The 15592-nt window shown below is 47.5% G+C and overlaps 1 protein-coding gene across 1 annotated transcript in view; it reads left to right on the forward strand.

Annotated features, from left to right (window-relative positions):
* The first annotated feature begins 1260 nt into the window (after nt 1–1260).
* MYO1B (myosin IB) overlaps nt 1261–15592 on the forward strand; it is a 190144-nt gene continuing 175812 nt past the window's right edge. Inside the window, exon 1 of the mRNA XM_019838395.3 lies at nt 1261–1493. The gene's annotated coding sequence lies outside the window, so the exon portion shown is untranslated. The remainder of the gene's footprint in view (nt 1494–15592) is intronic.

The raw sequence follows: 15592 nt of genomic DNA on the forward strand, positions 1-15592 counted from the left end.
CAGTACCCGGTATTCAATACGCCTTAACTTAGACCACTGTCATGCAGATCTGAATTGATGCGGATGGGGTCGTCAATGATGATATAGCTCCAAGCAGACAGAGTCTGGGCAATTGCCACCTTTCCAAAATCTATTGGTGACATTTGACAAATCCCAGTGCCTGTGTTCTTATGGCTCTGGGAACAGAGTTACTATATATGGTCTGAATTCTTTGGTTCACCTCATTTTAGTGACAGTTTCCAGATATAGGTCAGTCCATTTAAACCTGGCCCCATTTATGGCAATTTATTTCGTTATAGGATAAAGTAGTTAGAATCATGAGTAATAATTACTGTGCCTATATTGCTTTTCACACCTTAGCCAAGTAATCCTCACCTCACCCAGTGAGTAAGGTTGGAGGAGCACCCTTCCTTCCTCCGGGATGAGGAAACCAGGACCTCGGTTAAGTGGCTTGTTCTACATTCCACAAAGAGGCAAGAGGCGGGCTGGAGTGAGAAGCTGGAGGTCCTGACTCTGGCCCCTTCAACATGCCTAAATAATATGTAGACTAATACCCCATCACTGGTCATTACCCAATGGCAGTTAATATGCTATTTTCAGATATACGGGTATTTGAAATTCCTTTTAAACTATCTTTCATTTTTTTGTAGCAGAGAACTGGTCAGTGTCTACTTAGCATAATGTGAGATATTACAAATCTTGTAAGTAAAAGCATACTTGGCTACTCGATACACCTTTTTTCCCGTTTCGGTCAAATTAATCCTTTCTGATATTCTTGGGTATCCGAACTTTTTTATCTAGGGCAGAAGGAACTGTTGAGAACACTCCCAGTCTTTGCTGGCATGTGCCCCCAGGCTGGCTCCTAGGCGTCATCCCTCTTGCCCCAGTTATTACATTTCTAGTTTGATGTTAGTGAATTCAGGAGTAAAAAAAAAGGTACAAGGGCCGTGCTCTCCGTGGGCGCTGGGCGGGGACGCCTCCCTTTCCCTCTCCTCTCCTCCCCTCCCGGCCCTATCTAGGCTTGCCCTCGGGTGCGGAGGCTGCCGCTCGCGCTCACCGGGGGGCGCTGTGCAGCCGGCACCGGGCGGCCGGAGGTGAGTCGGCTCGGAGGCGGCGGCTCCCGGTCCTGCAGGCGCGCGGAGGGGCGAATCCCAGGCGGCGAGGTCGCCGCCCCCGCCCCTCGGCCAGCCCCTCCGTCTGCCGGGGAGAGGGGAGTGGCCGCACGCCTCCCGCCGCAGCCCTGCTCTCCGCAGCCGCCGAGCTCTCTGCAGTCGGGCGCGCACCGGAGCCCAGCCTCGGCGCGTGGAGGCGGTGCGGGAGCGCGGGGCGCGCCAAGGGTCGGCAGCCGCGGGACAGCGTCCGCCCAGCAGCCTCGGGACAGCGTCCGCCCAGCAGCCTCCGCCGAGCAGCCGCCGCGGGAGCCCCGCAGCCTCGCAGTGGGCCCGCGCCCCGGAGCGCGAAGAGGACCAGGAGGCGGAGTGGCGCCCGGCGAGGTAGCGCGAGCGCTTTCCCCCTCTCCCTTGCCCTGCCCGCTCGCTCCAGCCGCGGCCCGCCAGGGGCGGTAGAGGGGGCGCCCCGCGCCTTTGTGCCCGAGGTCCCGGTGGCCCCGCCGCAGCCCGCGGGGCACGGGTCAGAGGGGGCTGCGGCGCTCTCGTCCCGGCGTGGCCGCGCTGCGGCGAGAACTCGCGCGTGCTGGAGGTCGCGCCCGGTGGTCGTGACTCCGCAGTCGTTTCGGGGGGCGGGTGGGAGAGCAGGCTTGTGAACTAAGTTGCTCTTACTTTGCCCTATTCTCCTAGCACTGTGGGCAAAGTGGAATCCAGATCTTCCCCGTTCTCACCCACACCCCTCCATTTCCCTGGCCCACAGCTGTTTCCTGGCCCCCTGGTTCTTTGGAAGTGGCCTCCTCCGGGAAGGAAAACGGAGGGAGAACAATGGGGCGTCCTGGGGTGTGGGGTTCAGGTGCGGCGTGCCCCGGCGGCGGCGGCAGGGGAGAAGGGGGTCCAGGACCCGATGGGGCGTCCCGCGCGTGCAGCTGCGCCTCGCTCCTTTGTTCCGCCGCAGCGGAGGGGGCTGCCCTGGGTCTCGTTTCCTGCCCGGGATGGGATTGATTCACGGTCGTTGAGAGGGAAGGGGAGGGAGCGGGGCCGGAATGAAAACCAGATTAGGTACGGGAGCCCTGGAGGGTGCTAGCGGGGGCCGGGAGGAGGGCTGGGGAGGCGTTGATGAGAGTGCCCTGGAGAATGGATTGCAAACACACAACATTTTGTCTAGGGGCCGTGTGGGTTTCTGAAGCTTCTTTGTAATGCTTTGTTCAGGCTGTGGCCCGAGAGTTTATTGCCTCAACAAGTTGTGCACTTCCTTGAGTTCTAGGCGCTCCCGGTGTTAGTTTGCTGAAATCAAATCTTAGTTACAGTGGAGGAAGACTTTTTTTGTTATGGATCAGGGTATTTGTGTGTATGTGTGTGCCTCTGGATCTGTGTAGCCAGTGGATATTGGCTTGAATGGGTATGAGGCAAACTTTATAGAATTGATTTTGACATAAAATAATTTTCTCCATTGTAATATAGTATATAACAATTTTCCAGGAATGTTTGAGGGGAAACCACTATAAAATTAGACATTGCTAAATAAATGAATCAGATTATGTAACACTTGAGTTGAAAAACTCTTTTGCAGGCTTTCCCAGAAAACACACCCCACACACCAGTGTTTGGATTTTGAGTTGAAAAGCCACTGCTTCTGTGCTTTCACTCTCCCCATGTGGGCCACCTGGAATAAGAAAAAGAACTCTTACCATTATGGTGAATGGGAATTTTTTTTTTAGGGGGGAGGTAGAATTAAATGTAATATGTTGGCTGTTTGTTGAGTGACCCTTTTCTAGATTGGAATCAAGAAACCCAGGAGGAAACAAGGTTGACCTGCTGAGGGAGCCAGGGGGCATTGAATGATGAATGTTGTTTGAATGGGGTATTCCAAGCAAACCTGTTTTGGGAGGAGGCTGACGTTTCCAGGCGTTCATGGTTTGTGTCTATGGGACAGTAGTGGAAGGATCCCAAAGTGGGACTGAAGGTTAGAGTTACCGTGGTGATAATTTAGGAGACATTCAGGTGTAGTAGTCTGGCTGCAGGCAGGGGCAGCAGATGACCCAGTGCCGTGTCTTTGACAGCTCTGAGGACCCGCTGTGAAACCACCCCATTGGGCATTCATGTTAGGACAACCAAGTTTGAAAGCCTCTTAACCTTAGCATGGGAATTAGGAGCTTACTCCAGGGGGAAAATATGTTTCCTGCCCACTAAGTGGTAATGGAAAAGAGCTGTCTGTGCAAGCTCCTGCTGAGGGTTTGTCTTTTTCGTGGGGGGATGTGGTCACATTTTCAGGCCGGGCTGAGAAGCAGTGGGACTTGTCCTCAGGAGCCATTATGATGTGAAGCTGAAGTGGGATGTAGTCCAACCATCAAGCTGTTTGTTGTTATAACTAACACATTGCCTGGCAAAACATTGTGCCACAGGCAGCAAACAGAGGGAACAGAGGGAGACTCCTTCCTTATTGTTGTGTTGCCATTTTGGACTCTTCATGTGTGCTGTGAATAACTCTGTAAAATGTAGCGCCGTTGGATTCCTCCCAAGTACTCCTTGGGATATACATTAACAACAAGCAAAGCATGAGACTGTGTTAACTGTTGCTGGGGACACGGGGTGCGGGTAGGGGGTTTCTCTTCCATAGCTTGTCTCTGGCCAAGGGCTCTCCCCGTGGAGCTCCTGTTGTGCGTTGAGGCTGACTACTGGCTGCACCCCCTTCATGGGATGGGATGAATCATCACTTTGTCAAGCCTGGCGTTAAAGACTGACTCTCCGTGGTTGCCGCACAGTTATGCAAAGCAAGGAGGAGCTGTGGATGTCAGTGGGGAAGGAGTGGGGGTGGGAGTGGTTTGGCTAACAAGGGATCTTCAGAGTGTAAGATCCATGTTTTTAACATTTGTCCTTCTTTTTGGTGAGACTCTCCTCGCCTCCCCTTCCCTTCTACTGTTTTCAGTAGCTGGATATTTGGATTTTAATTAAATAGCCCAAGAGTAATTGTCACTATCCTTTAGTAAGTGTTTACCGTGTGTGACGGGTTTTGCATACGTAACTACGAATCCTTAGAGCTTGATGAAGTGGGTGTTATATCCATTTTACAGTTGAAATGAGGCCTAGGGAATTTAGTAGCTTGGCCTCTTACACCCTACTTGTGTAGGTAACTAGTAAGTGGTGGACGGGGAATTTGAACCCTGATCTCTGATTCCAAGGTCCCTAGTCTTTTATGTAGACACCGTATGGTATGATATCTGTTAATGATAGGAATAACAACAGTTTGATCATTTGATTCGCCTTTTGCAAAGTTCGTATCACTTTCCCGTATATTATCGTAACTGATCCTTTGAGGAACCTCTGTGAGATAGGTTTGGAAGGCACAGTTAGTGACATCACAACCCTTAAAACTGTGTTGTTAAAAAGCTTTATGCTGTGTGATGGCCTGTGTGACTAAGCTTTAAGTGAAGGAAACTTTATTTTTAAAAAGTTAGGCTGCCAACACTTAAAAATACTATTCTTTTTTGGAGACCTTTAAAAGTGGTGGAATAGAATAGATCTTACATAGTGTTTAAGCATTTTATATTTATTGAAATCCATTTTAGCTCCTTTTATCTTACAGCCTTTTCATAGAACAGCACCCTTTGGAGACCCAGTGCCAGAGTGTCTTTTTAGAAGAGAAATAAGGAGGGAAGGAATGTGATTATGAAGAGGAAGTGGGGCATCAGAATTGGAAACATACGCAGCAGCAGGCCGTACATTTTCCCAGCACATGCTTTGGGTCCTGGCAGGCGCCTTTTACAGAAGACATCCTTCCTTAGGGAAGTGTCGAGGGCCCTTTTTTTTTACAATACCTCTGAGATCATCACATGTCTGTGCTCATGGGAACACATATTTCACGGGACTTCTGTGCTCATCCTTCCCCACAGGGGAAGCAAACGAGCTTAGTTGTCCGTGTGAGAAGGGAATGGAAGCTGTCTCCAGTCCTTGGGGTGGAATGGAGAGCGGTCGTGGGCAGGAGGCACCTGTCCTTGACCTGGCAGTGACCACCCGGTGTAGGAGCCGAATGGATTTTAACACTTGGCATCATCGTTTGTTTATGGCTTTCTCAGAATGCTCCTGGGCGAATGGGAAAGTCAATATTGGTTTTGTTTCTAAGACAAGACTGTGAAGACTGTAAGTTCTACTTACGTGTGTAATTGTTTCAAGCTAGGACCTCATTTGGGGTCTTCAGGGAGTATGGTGCAGGTGCGGTAACTTTTGTCTCCTCCTCTTCGCCAGCTATTTGGAGGGAGCCAGACACGAGGTCTGCCGAGCTCTATTGGGGAGCACCTTCCAACTTAGCAGCTGAGCAGGGTGAGGGATGCGTAGCAGCGTCTCGCCCCTGTCACCTTTCCTGGGTTTCTCTTCAGTTGTCAGTGCCTTCTTCATCCATTCGTATTTTATTAAGCATAATGATGGGAGGCCATGCATTAAAAAGCAATAAAGGAAATCCATTGTGCCTCAAAGGACACACAGCAGGGCGGGTCACTGTGCCCAGAGTGGATGTTGGTGACACGAAGAAAGTGACTGTGACAGCTGTGGTGACCAGGGCCACGCCAACACTTGCTGCCAAGACAAAAGCTGAAAACAAAAGCAAGAGAGTGAGGGGGACCCCGAGCACAGTGCCCGCTCCTTCTTTGTCGGAGGTTTCATTTCCTCCAGGCTTTGATGGTGCACAAGGGCCCGGGGTCTCTGAACACCTGCCCCTGAAGGTTGGATTGTCTGGGATGTTAGGAAGCAGCATCCTGGAGGAGAGCCCGGGGGATCCTTTTGTGGATCCTGAGGATGTCTAAAGTGCCCTTCCATGGGGGAAGGTGCCGACCTGCGTGGTTGGCCCTGGCGTATGGTAGGACCTTGGTGCCTCCTGCTTTCTTTCCTTCACACCTGCCAGTGTCCTGTCCTCCCTCCTCCTGTGTTCAGCCTGGCTGGCGATTCAGTCCCGTTGAGGCTGTTCACAGACTTCGGCTGTATTTGCCTTGTGGACAAGAAATGCCAGGTCCCCAAAGAATGAGGCATTCATATTTTATATGACGGTCATTGCTCTTGTCGGTGAAGTGTTGGGTGCTTTTTTGTGTCAGGCCTCATGCTGGGTACTCTCTACAGCTGGTTTTGTTGAATCCTCCTTGCTCTCCTCCAGTAGGAGATATTTGTGGATGAGGGAACTGAGTAAGCCCAGGAACTGTGTGCTTTCCAGAACAACATGCTGCCTCCTGGTGCAGTGTTCTTTGAAGCTTTGGGCCACTTTTTTTTTTTCTTTTAAGTTTATTTATTTACTTCGAGAGAGTGTGAGAGAGTGGGGGAGGGAGAGAGAGAGAGAGAGAGAGAGAGAGAGAGAGAGAGAGAGAGAGAGAGAGAGAGAAAGAAAGAATCTCAAGCAGGCTCTACACCACCAGTGTGGAGCCGGATGCAGCCCTCAAACTCACGAACCAAGAGACTGTGACCTGAGCTGAAATGTCGTCTGACGCTTAACCTCCTGAGCCACCCAGGCGTTCTGCGTTGGGCCACTTGTAAGGAGTATATTTTAAGGAGTTGGAGGGAGGGCCTGCCCTTGACAGTCCCTCCCCGCTGCCTTCCTTGCTTCCTTTGTCAGCTGGAGTCAGGGTTCCCGTGGGTGTCCTTGGCCAGTCCAGAGCTGGGCAGTTTGGTTGAAATGCTTCTCAGTTTCTCCTTCTTTTCTGGGCCTCATGCTTGGCTCTCCCATCGTGCCTCAGTCTCCCCCAGATGAGGGCGACTTGGGGAACAGGATTTAGCCTGCTGGTAAAGACCCGTTCCTTGCCTGTGCTCTTTCTTACTCTCTCCTGGCACTTCTTTATCTGCAGGAATGAGATGGCCATCTGGGGCTTTGCAGGGGCCTTGTCTGCTCTCTGGTCTCTAGTCTGTCCGAAGGCAGACGGTGTGCTGCTGGTCATCCAGTTGGAGGTCAGGGCCCGACGTGTGTGAGTGGAATGGTGTGAGCACCGCTGTGGAGCTGGGGCTGAGGGACCAAGACTTCGGACCAGGTGGGGAAAAAGAGGGTTGGTGTAGAATTTATATTCTTCCAAGATAGGCAGTTTTAGAAGTTGAAGTCTGGAGAAAAGTGAAAATTGACATTCTTTCTTTTCTTATCAGATAAACAACACTGAGCTTCTAAAAATACCAGGTGCCTGGCTTTCCCTGATAGTTTGAGAGGCCAAGAGGAAACCAGGTCTGTGCCTTCCAGGGACTTTCCCACTGGTCCTGGGTGGACCCAGGAAGCTTGGAAATGCACAGGTGTCTTCATTTTGCTGTGTTAAAAATGAAAATACAATTCAAAATTGTACCTTATGTATTTTTAAACCTGTTAAAGAGAAAAGAGAGGAATTCGACATCCTTAAAGAGGTTTTCAAAAATTGAATGGAAAAGACGATGGAACAGGTTGTTAACTACTGAGTTTTGTGAACGGGGTGTTCATGTCATTTCCCTGCTGATTTTCACTGGTTGCCCGAAAGTAGTTTTCGTACACTTCAATCAAAACAAACAGCAGCAACAACTCTTGGTTTTTTCAAAAACTTTTCAGCCTTGATGGAAAAATCCCTGCTAGCCTGCTTGCATTTTCCATCGTACCTTCCTTCTTTCTTCTCCCAGAATGCTGCTTCCTTTTAAGTTCTTTGTTATTAGACCCTACAGGGCTACTTGCGGTTCTTAGCTGATCTTTTTTTTTCCCCTTGAAAGTACTTCAGAAGGATCATCATGATTTTATTCATTTTAGAATCCCAGGCTAAATGCTTTTAGGAAAAGCTTAATTTAAAAAAATTTTTTTAAAGCCTATTTATTTTTGAGAGAGAGAGAGTGAGTGTGTGGCACCCAAGCAGAGGAGGGGGCAGAGAGAGAGGGAGACAGAGAATCCAAAGGAGTCTCCATCCAGGCTCTGAGCTGTCAGCACAGATCCCGATGTGAGGCTCGAACCCATGAACCGTGAGATCATGAACTGAGCCGAAGTTGCACGCTTGACCAACTGAGACACCCAGGCACCCCAGGAAAAGCTTAATTTTTATGAACCCTGGGCTTAGGTCAGTCTGCATGGCTAGTGTTTTGTAGGCACTCTGCTTAACAGTTGTAATAGGCTGACCACAGTTTTGATCTACCCCTGATGTGGTGAGCCATCTAGGAAGAAGTTCTCATTTGCCTGAAATCTTCAGGGTGTGGAGAGGTATTCATAAAAACATATGAATTGTCACATTGGGTGAGATTCAGGCTTCTGCTTTGTGCAGCAGCAGAATATAAGTTAACACAGTATTCTGTGACATCGGGGCAGGGGGCTGGAGTTAGATTTCATCGCTTCATAGGTTTCATGGATAACTTTAAATATCTCTAATTGCATGATCTCTTAAAAACTTCTCATTCATATATTTAAATTCATATATTCAGATTCTTGAATTGTTTATTTTTGTTCTATCTTCAATATATTTCACATCTTCAAAGGACCTTGATAGTATTGGTATTTTGACTCTCAAGTGCCCAATTTTTGGAATAGTAGAGTATTAAAGTTGAAAGAGCCTGAAGGTCACTGCTGTAACCCCTTCATTGTATCTGAGACCTGCTTAGGTTCATGAAGTTGACCTGGGACAGATCTGGGAACTTGACCGTAGTCTTCTTTTCTTTTCTCACAGCCCCCCCCCCCACCCCCGCCCCAAGAGTGAGCATGTGGGAGAGGGGCAGAGAGAGAGAGGGAGAGAGAATCGCAAGCAGGCTCTGCATTGTCAGTGCAGAGCCCTAGGTAGGGCTCGAACTCATGAACCGTGAGGTCATGACATGAGCCACCCAGGTGCTCCTTGACTGTAGTCTTTTAACTTTTTGCTCAGTGTTCCTTCTAGGGGAATATTTCATTGTCTCCCCAAGTCCATCTAAATTCGAGCTCAGTACCCAGTACCTAATAGTTGATCCTCTTTTGACTTGGCTGTTTGTGCTGATAGGATTCCCATCATCATCTGGACTTGGGATTCCAGAAGCATTCCCTACTTCTCCACTTTCTGTGACCCATCCATTCAGTTGTTTTATTTGGTTGATTATTGCCTTTAATTTCCAAGTCCTTAAGCCTCTGCTCTGGCTCAGGCCTCTGAAATGCTGGGTTAGTAGAATGTAGCAATTACCAAAGTGGGTTGTTCCATAAAAAGTTAGGTTGAAAAAAAAAAATCCCATAAAGTGAGTGGATGTGTACTTCAGAAAGGGTTCCTTGGAGAAGTAGGTGTTGGTTCAATAACATTTTAAATAGGTTTCTTTGCAGAAAGACTTGTTATGGCCTTTCACTTGTGGTTGCGGACTATGACTATCCAAGAGAGAGATACAGTATGCACATGTCCCCATTGTGTGACCACTGAACCCCTTCTGGCAGGGGTCATTATTTGACAACACTGCTATAGTTACTTCACAGTACCATTTCTAGAGCCGTTACCAGCTGACTTTGTAGGAGAATGTGTGTTCGTTTGATGTGAGCCACACTTGGTTCACTCTCAGGTGTGTCTTAAGCTTTTTGACCTCATTATTCTCCTGGAGCTTTCCTTCACTCTGGAAGGCCCTCTCCCCCCTGTTACACGTCTTTCACAACCAGGTTTGTTCTCATCTCAACCAGTTTCCCCCAGACTCTTGCTCTTCTGAACTTAGAGCATTTACTGTTTCACCGCTTAAAACAAAGAGAAAATATTTAAAACAGTCAAAATATTAGAAGGAATGTTGCACACCCCTAATAGTTAAATTACTGGAATTCACAAAAATGACACTTTCCCTATTTGTGTCTGTTGATGTGTCACACACACATTACACTCTTGCCTCTTTCTCCATACTGGGGAGCTTGTTCCCATTAGCTAGGCATGTGGCTTTAAAAAAAAAAAAATTGTGTTATTGTTATTACATTGCATGTATATAGTATGCAGGGAGAATTGAGATCTTTAGGGCTTCATGGCTTACCATCTGTGACCTGATATACCTCTCTATTTATTTATGTCTTTTATGTCCTCTGATGAAATTTTATCATTTTGTGTCTGAAACTCTTACATCTTCTGTTAGATTTGTGCCAACGTGCCTCATGGTTTTCGTGGTCATTGTGAATGGATTTGTGTCTCGTATCTCTGATTGGTGTTGCTGGTGTACAAGAGTGGCATTGACTCTGTGTTTGTTTGTAGATCGGTCTTGACTGATCAAGTTTCCGCTTAAACTTGGGTTTGTGCTTGGAGCCTGAGGTTGGGTGGCTTACCTAATAGAGCACAAAATACACCCTGTGGTGGAAATGTCACCTTTCCCTCTTGTAAGATTACTGCAGTACTTGGAGAAGTAAGGGGAGGTGACTTTTTTAAATTCTTCAGTGTATGCATTTATTCATTCATCAGATGTTTGGGTGCTTATTATGTGCCGGACCCTGGACTGGGCCCTGTACTAGTCTTCAGTGGTGGTAGCACAGGCATGATTTCCGCTCTCATGGCGTATGAGGGGAGAGAGATGTTGCAGAAATGAACACAGATATTTATGATTTATGAATTGTGATTGGTGCTGTGAAGGAAAAGGACAGGGGACTGGGAGAATAAGAAAGGCTAAGAGAGGTGACGTTAGATTGAGGCTCCAGGGAGGGCCTGTCTGAGGACGTGGACATTGGTGCAGTCAGTGGTCTTGAGAATGAGTCGGTGCTGGAGGAAGAGAAGCCCAAAGAGCTTTCCAGACCCTCAAAAACAAGCTCAGAAGCCCCAAGATGAGGCTCTGCTGTTAATGGTAGATTGCTGGAAATTTTAGTAATCAGTGACTGAAATCAAGTTACTGCCTCTTAGTAAATCATCATGATAGTGGTATTCAATAGTGTGTAAATTATGATGACATGGGAATATTTATTTTTGGTCAGTAATTTCCTCTTCCGTCCCTTCCTCCTCAAATGAAAATGCTTGAGGGGTGCCTGCGTGGCTCAGTCGGTTGAATGTCCGACTTCGGCTCAGGTCATGATCTCTCAGCTTGTGAGTTCGAGCCCCATGTCAGGCTCTGGGATGACAGCTTGGAGCCTGGAGCCTGCTTCAGATTCTGTGTCTTCCTCTCTCTCTGCCCCTCCCCTGCTCATGCTCTGTTTCTTTCTGTCTCAAAAATAAATAAGCATTAAAAACATTTTTTTTTAAGAAGAAGAGAAAACGCTCGAGTTAAGAGAGTGCCTCTGTGGTGCGGCTTGAACTGGGCTGCTGCCCATCCTCCATCCCCAGTTCCCCATCTGAGTGCTGCCATTACCCCATGTACTGGCACCTGCTGGGCACATCAGAATCCTGCTCAGACTGGGTCCTGCTCTGAGTCTGAACAAGCCCTCTTCCCTTTCTGGGAGGGGTTTGGAGCAAGGCCACCTTTGGCTCTTTCAGTGGCTAAGCCCTTACACCCCCCCCCCCCCCCGCCCCCCCTTCTCCAAAGATACACTGAAGGCTTTGGGGTAGGTGGAGGGGTCCTGTGTGAGTTACACTTAAGCCCACCTAGACTAACTGCTCTTTGGTCATTGAAGCTTTGCACTGGGGTAAGTGTGACTGAGTCTGGTTCTTTCTTACATGCCTCAGTGGGAGGCAGTGTGGTGCAGTGGTTACAGGCTAGTTCTAGAGAAAGTATTGGTTTGGAGACTTGACTCTTCTTTGTCCATGGCGTTGGGCAGGTAGCTTAATTTGTCTATGCCTCTGCTTTCTCATCTGCACAATGCAGGTCACAATAGAGCCTTCTTTTGGGGCTTGTAGTAAGGATTCAACGTGTTAACACGTGTATGTGTCTAAAACAGCGTCAGGCACAGGCATCACTCTGTGTAAAGGTTAGTTACTACTCCTTGGTCTTTCCTGAAAATGGATTCCTGGGGTTCTTCCTCCTCCCTGCCAGACACCCAGACCTGTTTGAATCCGAGCAGTGCACATAATTTATGATTTGATACGGGACTCAAGTTACTCCTAAAAAATAATTAGTAATAAAGATGGCAAAGAAATAAACCAAAATGTTCATGGCGATTGTGTTGGTGTAATTGTGGTGACTTACTTTTACCCCTCTTATTTTACAAGTTTCCCATAATCTGGTTATGTCACTTCTGTACAGATGATAATATAATAACATCTTATGGAAAAAGGCCAGGCTGGCACGTAACCCTAGTGGTTCTTTAAAGTGGGGCAGAAGGGGCGCCTGGGTGGTGCAGTCGGTTAAGCGTCCGACTTCAGCCAGGTCACGATCTCGCGGTCCGTGAGTTCGAGCCCCGCGTCGGGCTCTGGGCTGATGGCTCGGAGCCTGGAGCCTGTTTCCGATTCTGTGTCTCCCTCTCTCTCTGCCCCTCCCCCGTTCATGCTGTCTCTCTCTGTCCCCAAAATAAATAAACGTTGAAAAAAAAATTAAAAAAAAAAAATAAAGTGGGGCAGAAGAGGAGGGACGCCTGGGTCCTGCCTGCTCAGATTGCTTTGACACGTGGTGGAGTACCTTCCGGTTTATGTCTCTCCGGGCAGAAGTACAACGGTATTTAAAAGTCTTTAGTAGAGATGGCCCCGAAAGTTAGAAGGTGGGGGATGTGGTTCCTAGTGAAAGGAAACTCTTCATTCTTTGTTTCTTCTTCTGTTTTTCCCTTTGTGCTCCTTCTTGCGCTCCCTGAGCAGGCCTCCAGCCATCTGTTACTCAGTCTCTTTCGGGCTCCTCATACTCCCCTCCCCCTCGAATATGTTCTTTTTCATCCCCCATCTTTCTCCTTTACTTGCTGTCGTGCAGTAAAGGAGATGCATACATTTCTACGATTTAAAGAGTATTTTTTTCTTTATTTTCAATCGTAAAACTAAATGTAACTTTTTGCCTTCAAAAATCTAAATTGAGTTGCCTTTTATTTACTCACACCTGTAATTAATTGATTGATTGACTTAGTTTCTAACTAAATCATTAAACTCTGGGGGCGGGGGGAGGTGGGTCTGTGCCTCCTGATAGCTCCAGGAATCATGGGGGATTGGGAGTCTGACAGAAGGGAAGATTGAGGGGATGAGGAAGTTAAATTTCTCCTCTTTCCCTGTTTTTCTTAGGATGATCTGTATTGTTACCATTTCATTATGTGTCAGAATTTTTAAACGTTTCCAAACTGGAAGAACAGAATTCTGGACAATTACCAAGGTGCATTTTTACAAAGAAAACCTTGCCAAATCTGACACATTTCCTCAAAAGTCCGTTGCTTTTAATTACTTTTTAGAAAGTTCAGCAAGCTTTCCAGCTCTCCTTTCATGCTCTCTTGTATAATTGTGAGTGGAGAAATGGGCTTTCCTGCTAAGTTTGTTTTCTCTGCAGGAATTTATGCGTAAGCAGGGGTATTCTATGAGTGTCTCAAAATAATACCGACCCAGGTTTCAAAGAGGATATGACAGCCGTGGAGTGGAAGAGCTACTTCCTTGAGAAATATTGCTAATTTCAGTGAGATTTCACAGTTGAATGTGAAATCTAGTTGAGGGGATTTGAATGAGGTGATGCCTTCCCATCCCATATTTCACAATTTATAATGTTTTTCATCTCTCACCACAAATGCCCAATTTGAATGTGACATAAATATTTATGAGCATTCTTTCTGTGCTGTGAGGAAGTCTAGTACAATTACAGTAAAATCTAGGCTTATAGAATGGGTATCACCAGGAGTTAGTATTTCTTTTTCAGAAGGATTCGTGACTAGGAATCCTTTAAATTAGGAACAATACACATACGACTTTTGAGTAAGGCAGCGGTCGGAGAAGGTATGTATGTACATGTACCCGTGCAGCATGTACCCGTTTTCGCACGGACTCACCTAGGTATGCGCAGGGCTTTGTACATGTTTGTGGCTGTTGCCTGTTTCATTTCATTTGCACTAAAACGTGGAGAAGGAGAAATTTGTTGGGTTTGTTGGTATGAAGTGTACCAGGAATAGGGCATGAGCATTGGAGAAATAATGGTAAAACTGTCAGCCCAGTCTTAATCCTTGCCTTTTGTTGCTCATTTGGAAAACAAACAAAATGGTATGCGTAAAATGTTAAAGGAAACTTGTACCCGGTTACATCCTTGGAAGGGGCCAGTTTTCCGTCTCATGGATTCCAGGATGGAATAGTTGACAACTTGCGGGAGAAATGCCCCTCTTTACCTGGCACACAGGCTGGCGACATTGGCTAGGGAGGTGGCTTCACCTGTGATTTAGCTTCTAGCCTTACGCGTGCTCTCCTGGCCGCAGCTGTGCGTGATATCTTTTCTTACTGGAACATTTAATTACCGTGGCAGATGTGGGGAGCTCAGTTCCGCAGCCGTACAGCTGTTTGTATGTCCAGTTGGATTTCTTGAGAGAATTAATCACTTTTTCGAGGATCTTACGCTGAGGTCTACAAGTATAATAGGATTTAAGGGGAAAGTTTATTGCATGGGAGTTTGCACTGGATGTTGTAACAGATGCAGCATGGAGGTGGAGTGACAGACAGCTGAGGGGGGTTCTGTAGTAAACTTCCCATTTACCCTGAGGCCAAGCAATTCACAAAGTCCAAGATTGCTAGAACTCTCATATGGACATTCTGTCCTAGAGAGTCATCTTAAGAACCTGACACAAAGTTTGGAAAATGGAGCTAAAAAAGACACCTCTTGAGCCAGCTACTCTAAAATATCAACTGTAGTCACTTCTGAATGTTCCTTTCCAAGCTTTTGATGTCTGTGTTTAAGATCTATACTGTTGCCTAGTTTTTCAAATAGATTTTATAATTGTATATTATTCCATTGAGTACCATAATGTCCCCAAGCATTTTTTTTTAAGTTTATATTTTGAGAGAGAGCTTGCAGGGGAGGGTCAGAGAGCAAGGGAGAGAGAGAATCCCAAGCAGGCTCTGCACTGTCAGCGCAGAGCCCGAGGTAGGGCTCAAACTCATGAACCGTGAGATCACGACCTGAGCCAAAGTTGGACGCTTAACTGACTGAGCCACCCAGGCCCCCCACACCAAACATTTCTTACTGTTGGGTGTTTGGGTTGCTTCCACATTTTGCCGTGGGAAATAATACTGTGATAAACACTTTTGTACCTCTACCCTTTTCCATAGTTTGGATGCTTTTCTGACAGTAGACGCTGAGAACAAGCTGATTGGATCAAACACTGTTGTGACCGTTTCGATAGCTCGAGTGTGGGATGGCTCCCCGGATTCTGGCCTGTGAGGGGTCGGGAATGGCTGGCACACACAGGCCCGAAGGGGGATGGGTTTGTTTGGGCTGCGGGGCCTCAGGGCGGTGTGTGAGGCTGAGCAGACCGCTGAAGTCCAGGGCCTGGCGCTCAGGGACAAGCCAGGGCCTGAGGTCCACATGGAGGCATCACGGGTATCTGGTTGAAGATGTTAAGATTGCTGGAGGGTGGAATGAGAAGAGAAGAAGGCGGATGATAGAACTCTGGTGAACCTTATTTTGTGACAGGCAGAGGAAGGAGAGGCCATTAAGGAGAATAAGGAGTGAGGCGGGGTGGGAAGTGGGCCGCCAGGGAGAAATGGCCAGTGGAAGCCAGGGCAGGAGTGAGTTTT

The sequence above is a fragment of the Felis catus genome, chromosome C1 (assembly GCF_018350175.1).
Source record: "Felis catus isolate Fca126 chromosome C1, F.catus_Fca126_mat1.0, whole genome shotgun sequence".
Taxonomy (NCBI): domain Eukaryota; kingdom Metazoa; phylum Chordata; class Mammalia; order Carnivora; family Felidae; genus Felis; species Felis catus.